Source organism: Diabrotica virgifera, chromosome 2 (genome assembly GCF_917563875.1).
Source record: "Diabrotica virgifera virgifera chromosome 2, PGI_DIABVI_V3a".
Lineage (NCBI taxonomy): Eukaryota > Metazoa > Arthropoda > Insecta > Coleoptera > Chrysomelidae > Diabrotica > Diabrotica virgifera.
Genome location: NC_065444.1, coordinates 209606009 through 209614634, shown reverse-complemented (window position 1 = coordinate 209614634; position 8626 = coordinate 209606009).

Genomic DNA, 8626 nt, shown 5'->3' with positions numbered 1-8626 from the left:
ATATAATAAATAAAAGATTATCTAGGAAGAAAAAAACGTACTTTAGTTTCGTTGATATGGAAAAAGCATTTGCTAAAGTACCTAGGTCAAAGGTATGGGAAAGTCTGAAGAATAGAAACATACCCGAGAAACTTATACGGGTAACTAAATCAATATACAGAGACACTAAAAACCGTGTGATAAATAAAAATATGATCTGACCAGTTCAGAACAACAACTGAAGGTGTAAAACAAGAGGGAAGCTAGAGCCAGTTACTGTTTATTACGTTTATGGACGACATAATAAAAGAAACAAAAACAAAAGTCGGGCCACTAAATACACATAGGGTATAGAAATCTGAAAAGCACTGAGATAGCAGATTGTACATTTACCGACGATGTAGTAATTTTAGCAGCGACTGAAGACGAGTTTCAAAGAAGCGTGAAAACATGGAACACAGTTTTAAAAAAGTATGGTATGACTATGAACAAAGAAAAATCGAAGGTAGGTAGTGGTAATAGAGAAAGCAAGAGAGGATGTACATACATGTTCAGATAAATGATACAGAAATTAGACAGGTACAATTATTTAAGTACTTCGGAGTACCCATTAAAGAAACAGGTAGACGGGGAGCTGAGATCAATAAAAGAATTATTGAGCCTTTGCGGTTACCTATATACTCTTTCAAATTAGAACTCATCATTAGTTCATGGTAAACAAAAAATTCAAAAATATTTTATTAGCTTATGAGTTTTTCGAGGTAACGCTGTTGAGTTTTTAAGTTTTATCGACTTTTGACTTTTTAATATTACTCGCAGAAGTCAAAATAGTCCTGTCGCCAGGGGGATACAACGGCCTCCTTAATTCAGATGGACTTACCCAAATTTTTTTTATGTATTTTGACCCGTATAACACGAATTTTTTGGGAAACAGTTGATCCGGATGTCGATAAGTTTGTTATAAACAAAGAACTTAAAGAATTACATAACAGCGATTTTTCGCAAAAAAAAAACATTTTTTTTGCATTTTTTGGGTGAGTCTCAGCAAAAAATGGTCTTACAAGTTTTTTCATAGGATGCATAGTTTTAGAGATAAACGCTGTTAAACTTTCAAAAAATCGAAAAAGTGCAATTTTTGAACATTAATAACTTTCGATTAAAAAATAAAATAGCAATTCTGCTTACTACATTTGAAAGTCAAATTCTATCGGTTTTGATTATTTGCATTGCTAAAAATTAAGTTTTTATTTGTTAAATAAAGCCATAAACACATAGTGTTTCCCGTGTCCAATGCATGCGTTTTAATGTACGTAATCTACGTAGAAATTGTCTGTATGCGCGCCTACTCGTTCGATTTCAAATGGGAAATGCATTGAAAGCATCATTCAATCACTATGTTTTTATAGCTTTGTTTAACAATAAAAAAATTAATTTTTAGCAAAGAAAGTAATCAAAACCGATAGAATTTGACTTGAACTTTCAAATACGGTAAGCAGAATTGCTATTTTATTTTTCAATCAAAAGTTATTCGGGTTCAAAAATTGCAAATTTTCGATTTTTTGAAAGTTCAACCACGTTTATGTCGAATACTATGCATTCTACGAAAAAACTTGTAAAAACATTTTTTGCTTAGAATGACCCAAAAAATACAAAAAAATGTTTTGTTTTGCGATAAATCGCTGTTATGTGATTCCTCAAGTTCTTTGTTTAAGTATAACAATCTTATCGACATCCGGATCGACTGTTACCCAAAAAATTTGTGTTCTACGGGTCAAAATACATAAAAAAACTTAGGTAAGTCCATCTGACTTAAGGAGGCCGTTGTACCCCCACTGGCGACAGGACTAAAACAACCGAAATCAACATATTATTTATTATTTAAACAAAAAATAAGCACAAACCAAAAAATATCTCGACATCGTTACCTCAAGGAATCTCTAAAGGAAATATATACAAAATTCCAGGTGGGTTGGTGAAGTAGATTTGAGTGACATACTGTGTTTGAAAAAAGCAGTTTTGAGAAATACGCGTTTAAAGTATTGTTAAATTTTATTTTCAATTTTTGATATCTGTCAAATCGTAAAGTGATGCACACCGGAATATGTTCTTGAATCGCGGAGTAATTTACAAACGAAAATGAGAACAGTTGTTGACTATTTCTCACTACGCTCAAGCGCGCTGGCGCGAACTTGATGCAAAGCGAGTCGAAGCTAGGCAGCTAGGGAGATAGTGTTGAATATCCCTACCTTCGACTCGTTTTGCAGCAGGTTCGCGCCAGAACGCTTGAACGTAGTGAACAACGGCCAACAGCTGTTCTCATTTTCTTTTGTAAATCACTTCGCGATTTAGAAAGATATTCCAGTGTGCATAATTTTACGATTTAACAGACAAAAATGAAACTGAAAATAAAAGTTGACAATACTTTAAACGCTTTTTCCTCAAAACTGCTTTTTTCAAAGGCTGTAGACATTGTAACTCAAAAACTACTTGACCGACCCACCTGGAATTTTTTTTATATATTTTTTCTTTAGACATTCCTTGAGGTAACGCTGTCGAGATACTTTTTGTTTTATGCATATTTTTTGTTAAACAATAATAAATATGTTGATTTTCATCCTTTTTTGCAAAAAAATCGTTGTTTGAATGACTTTTTAGTGCTATTAAAAAAAAAAACGATAAGTAATACTAAAAACACTCGACTGCGTTACTTCGAAAAACTCATAAGCTAATAAAATATTTTTGAATTTTTTGTTTACCATAAGCTAATGATGAACTGCCAAATTCATTTTTGAAGTGTCTTCAAAAATTTGCCACCTTGGCTTATTTTTCAATATCTTTCTTTGAATTTTTTCTTGAATAATCTATGAATTGTACTAAATATGTCTATTTAATTTAAAAATAAAATAATTCTACCATACTTTCAAGAAAAATGTGCTTGAAATATTGATTTCAACCCCTACGTCCCCTCCTAAGCATAGCTCCGACACGATTTTGATAGGTAACCCATGCTAGAAATATTTGTCTATGTATGAAATTTCATAAAAAAAATGTTTCGTCTGGCAAGCAGATGGGTACAGATCGACCTATATTCGGCTCTTAGACTATTATTAATAATATTAATACTAACAATAAATGTGGGACTGGGAACTGGGGACAAACTGGAACTTCTCCAAACGGACCATCTCACATATTATCAATACATTCCTGAGAGTACGCTTGAGGATGGCAACTACAAGCTATACTGGGACCGCACTGTGCTCACAGACCAAACAGCGGCATATAATAGACCAGATCTCGTACTATTTAATAAATTAACAAGACAAACAACTATAATAATTGATGTGGCGATACCTAACAACAATAATCTACGTATACTCTGGGCTAATTAGCAAAATACAAGGAAAAGTTATTTACCAGCAATTTTATTGCTGGAATCGAATCTTATTATTGTATGTATTAATAATATAGATATGCAAAGTCCGCAGATAGCGTGCTACTTTTTTTATAAACAAAATGGCGCCCGCAAATCGTGTTTTTTTTTCAATTTTTGCTCTGCAACTCCAAAGAATTTAACTTTAGACCAAAAACATTCAAATAAAAATTCACCGCAATTAAATTCTGCATAGAGACGTGTTTTTTCCGATTTACTTCGACGAAAACTTTCCCCGGAAAAAGCGGGGTTTTCCAACAAAATCTTTAATTTTCAACTAAACTTTTAGATAAGTAGTTGTTAATCAATAATTAAATAACTTGGTAACATCAAGCCCTTTCCATATATATTATAATTCCAGAAGTCTATGGAAATTGAATGAACAGTTTAGCAACAATTAAAATGTTAATTAAATATTTACGGTCGCTATAATAACGACAATAATTATGAGGCATAAGAATAACTATGATTTTTTCATAAAAAGATACTATACCTATCTAATGTACTTTACAGAATTGAAATTGGACTATTTAAGCGGCCTCAGGAATATTTTAAAATTATAAACAATTTTTTGGTTTATAAACAAATAGAATATCTCGGGAAATATTAAACCAAATTAAATTTTGAAAACGGTATTCGAAACACAGCGGCAGGACGCTTCTTTTAAAAGAAAAACGTTTAATTATGACGAGTGGTTCCTGAGATACAACCGGTCAAAATTGACCGGCATTTACGGTAAAGATATAAACAATACGATCATAATTTTCGAACCATCACCTTTTTATTTTTGTCCTCTTTCTCCACACCAATTTTAATAGCTCTAAAATAGTCATAACATATATTATTATAATAAAAACTATAGATATTACCAGTGAAAATTGCCAAAAATAGCAAAATTCCAATAAAAAATTAGGTTGGAGAAAATGTAACCCTCAAAGTTCAAAATCGGTATACGTTAACAAAATGCATTTTCTCGGCTTCCCATGGAGCAATTTCCTTCATTCTTTTTTTGTTCCCTAATAACTCGAGTAGAGCCATCGAACTAACGCATTATTAATTGTCAAACTTGCTTTTGTTTTGTTATAATAGATTAATTTATTTATAAGAACAGAAAATTACATATTTTTCCAGTTGTAGGATTTTTTTTAGATAAACTTACTGCAAGTGTACCTTTTAAAGTTAAAAACAAATATTCTCATTTTAAAGCTGTATAATTATTTAAACAATTTTTATTTAAACAAATTAAAATATTGTGTTATAATAAATAATTTAATTTATTAAAACAAAACAAAAGCAAGTTTGACATTTAATAATGCGTTAGTTCGATGGCTCTACTCGAGTTACTTGGGAACAAAAAAAGAATGAAGGAAATTGCTCCATGGAAAGCCGAGAAAATGCATTTTTTTAACGTATAGCGATTTTGAACTTTGAGGGTTACATTTTCTCCAACCTAATTTTTGATTGGAATTTTGCTATTTTTGGCAATTTTCACACGTATTATCGATAGTTTTTATTATAATAATATATGTTATGAGGATTTTAAAGATATGAAAATTGGTGTGGAGAAAGAGGACAAAAATAAAAAGGTGATGGTTTGAAAATTATGATCCTATTGTTTATATCTTTGCCGTAAATTTCGGTCAACTTTGACCGGTTGTATCTCAGGAACCACTCGTCATAATTAAACGTTTTTCTTTTAAAAGAAGCGTCCTGCCGCTGTCTTTCGAATACCGTTTTCATAATTTAATTTAGTTTAATATTTCCCGAGATATTCTATTTGTTTATAAGCCAAAAAATTGTTTATAATTTTAAAATATTTCTGAGGCCGCTTAAATAGTCCAATTTCAATTCTGTAAAGTACATTAGATAGGTATAGTGTCCTTTTATGAAAAAATCATAGTTATTCTTATGTGTCATAATTATTGTCATTATTATAGTGACCGTAAATTTTTAATTAACATTTCAATTGTTGCTAAACTGTTCCCTCAATTTCCATCGGCTTCTGGAATTATAATATATACGGAAAGGTCTTTTACATTACCAAGTTATTTAATTATTGATTAACAACTACTTATCTAAAAGTTTAGTTAAAAATTAAAGATTTTGTTGGAAAAACCCGCTTTTTCCGGGGAAAGTTTTCGTCGAAGTAAATCGGAACAAACACGTCTCTATGCAGAATTTAATTGCGGTGAATTTTTATTTGAGTGTTTTTGGTGTAAAGTTAAAATCTTTGGAGTTATAGAGCAAGAATTGAAAAAAACACGATTTTAGGGCGCCATTTTGTTTATAAAAAAAGTAGCACACTATCTGCGGACTTTGCATATCTATGTTATTAATATATACAATCATAAGATCCGATTCCAGTAATAAAATTGCTGGTAAATAACTTTTCCCAAAAATGGCCTATTCTCCGATAAATCAGCCCAGACTAGTAGTAAATTTACTGAAAAGATCGCCAAGTACAGAGATCTGCAAAATCACATACGGAGACAATGAGAATGCAAAGTACCCAGACAATACCGATTATTATGTCTACTATTGGAGTCATTCTGAAGACCCTCCTCGAAAGCATCTAAAAGCTGAGTCTGAATGAACATCTTTATAATACCATGCAGAAAGCTGTAGGTACTACTCGCGACGGCCAGAAGTGTACGAAAATTTTTGGGAGATACACCTGCATACCAAGTCACCTAGGGCTCGATAACATGGAAAGAGTCCCACCAGAGCTTTTGATACCGTAGGTATCTGGGATGAGTCAATTTTCCCCTTAGAGGGAGTGTGAGCCGTATGGCTAAATCTGAATAATAAATGTCTGTATTAGTATTCCAAAAATATACAACAAAACAAAAATATTAATTGGTCTGTAGGGCGAGGTTCAGCTTGTACATCACTGCAGGACAGCAATGTACAGCTGCTCTTCCACCTAACCGCCATTTCCTAATAGAAGGGCAAAAAACTATATTTTGTATATTATAAACTGCGCGTCATAGAAAACGGGCACCCTAAAAAATGGGTTATTTTTGATGTCGCGTATCTCCTAAACCTGTTGTCCGATTTAAATGATTTTTTTAATATGTTATAGCCCTATTCTTTGTCAATATCTCTGTAGTAATATTTTTGCTAAACAGGTAAATTTTCATTGTATACCAGGTGTATGAATCAAACTGTGTTTTTTTCTCAAAGTTCGCAACACCCTGTGGGATATTCTAGCATTTGTAAAATACTGAAATTAAAACCCAACTATAGCCTCAGGTTTTCTTAACATTCTGTTTTTTGATTCATTCGCTTATGTTGGATAATACAAAAGTTATGTACTTTAACAACTAGCCATGTTCTTCATCAGTATACAGGGTGTTAAAAGTCTAACGGATTTTAGGGACTAAATAATTTCGACAAACTTTAAGGGGTAATTCTGCATTAAAAATAATGACAGTTTGCTGTATAATCATATATCCGCAAAAGCTTCGTTTCCGAGATACGGGATGTTAAATTTTTTCTTACAAACTGATGATTTATTTATTGCTTTAAAACCGGTTGAGATATGCAAATGAAATTTGGTAGGTTTTAAAAGATGGTTATTGCGCATTTTTTGACATTCAACTAAGAATTTTATATTCACTATTGGAGCGCATACGGGTAATTTGACCGATCATATTATTCGTATGCACGCCAATGGTGAATAAAAAATGCTTAATTGTATGTCAAAAAATGTTCAAAAATTACGTCTTAAAACCCACCAAATTTCATTTGCATATCTCAACCGGTTTTAGGGCAATAAATAAATCGTCAGTTTGTAAGAAAAAATTCAACATCCTGTATGTCGGAAACGAAGCATTTGCGGACATATGTTTATAAAGCAACCGGTCATTATGTTTTCATGCAGAATTACCCCTTAAAGTTTATCGTACTTCTTTAGAAACACCCTGTACTGATAAAGAGCATGCCTAGTTGTTAGGCCGCACATTAAAGAAACATGAAACGTAAATCACGTTTCATGGAAATAAAACACTGCTAAATAAATAGACGTCCGGCCGTTTATGAAACTCTCTGAAAATAAAAATGTTTTATGAGCATGAATCACACTCGTTTCATTGGTAGGCGGACTTCAAGATTTGTTTACCTGTGTTTTATTTTCATGAAACGTGTTTTACGTTTCATGTTTCATGTTTTACGTTTCATGTTTTTTTGGTGTGTAGTTTGCCTTAAAGTACATAACTTTTGTATTATACAACATAAGCGAATGAATCAAAAAACAGAATGTTAAGAAAACCTGAGGCTATAGTATATTCCACAGGGTGTTGCGAACTTTGAGAAAAAAAAAACACAGTTTGATTCGTGCACCCGGTATACAATGAAAATTTACCTGTTTTGCAAAAATATGGATAACACGGATATTGACAAAGAATAGGGCTATAACATATTCAAAAAATCACTTAAATCGGACAACAGGTTTAGGAGATACGCGATATCAAAAATGCCCGTTTTCTATGACGCGCAGTGTACTTAGATTGTACTGATACTAGTGATACTACCAGACAATGTACATACTTAGGTACTTCAAAAATTATAAGCTTGGCATTACTGATCAGATAACAAATATTTAAACGTTTTTTCCTTAAAACTATGTCTGGATAATGTACGAACATCAAAATCAAATGAGCGTTTGAGAAAATGCGTTACATGATGTGGTAAAGAGAGAGTGTTCCTATGTCTTAGATTAAGGTTATGGACGTCAGTTCTATAAGTTATTCTATTGTATAAGTATGGAGGCACCCTTTCCCGAAGAATTTTATGGTAGAAACAAAAAGCATGAAGTTTTCGGCGGTCTTTCATGTTTAACCACTTATTTAAAGTAAAAGTATGGCTAATGCTTTGATACTTTCTAATTCCAAAAATTAATCGCTAACAAGAATTTTGTAATTTCTGTATTCTCCAAGAATCAGTCTCAGTAAGGCATGTGTTATAAAGCACATCACAATAATTTAATTTTGATAAAATTAAAGATTCACACAATAAAGATTTGGTAGCACTGTTTAATATATTACGATTTTGGTATAGTAGTTTTAGTACCCTGTATGCTCTTTGTAAACAAAGACTAACATGGTGTGTAAATCTTCCTTCATCCAACCAAACCTCCAGGTTTTTTACTTTTTTTTAAAAGTTACTATTTTCTAAGAGTAGTTTGTTTAAGTAAGTTTCTAAAAATATGTTTCAATG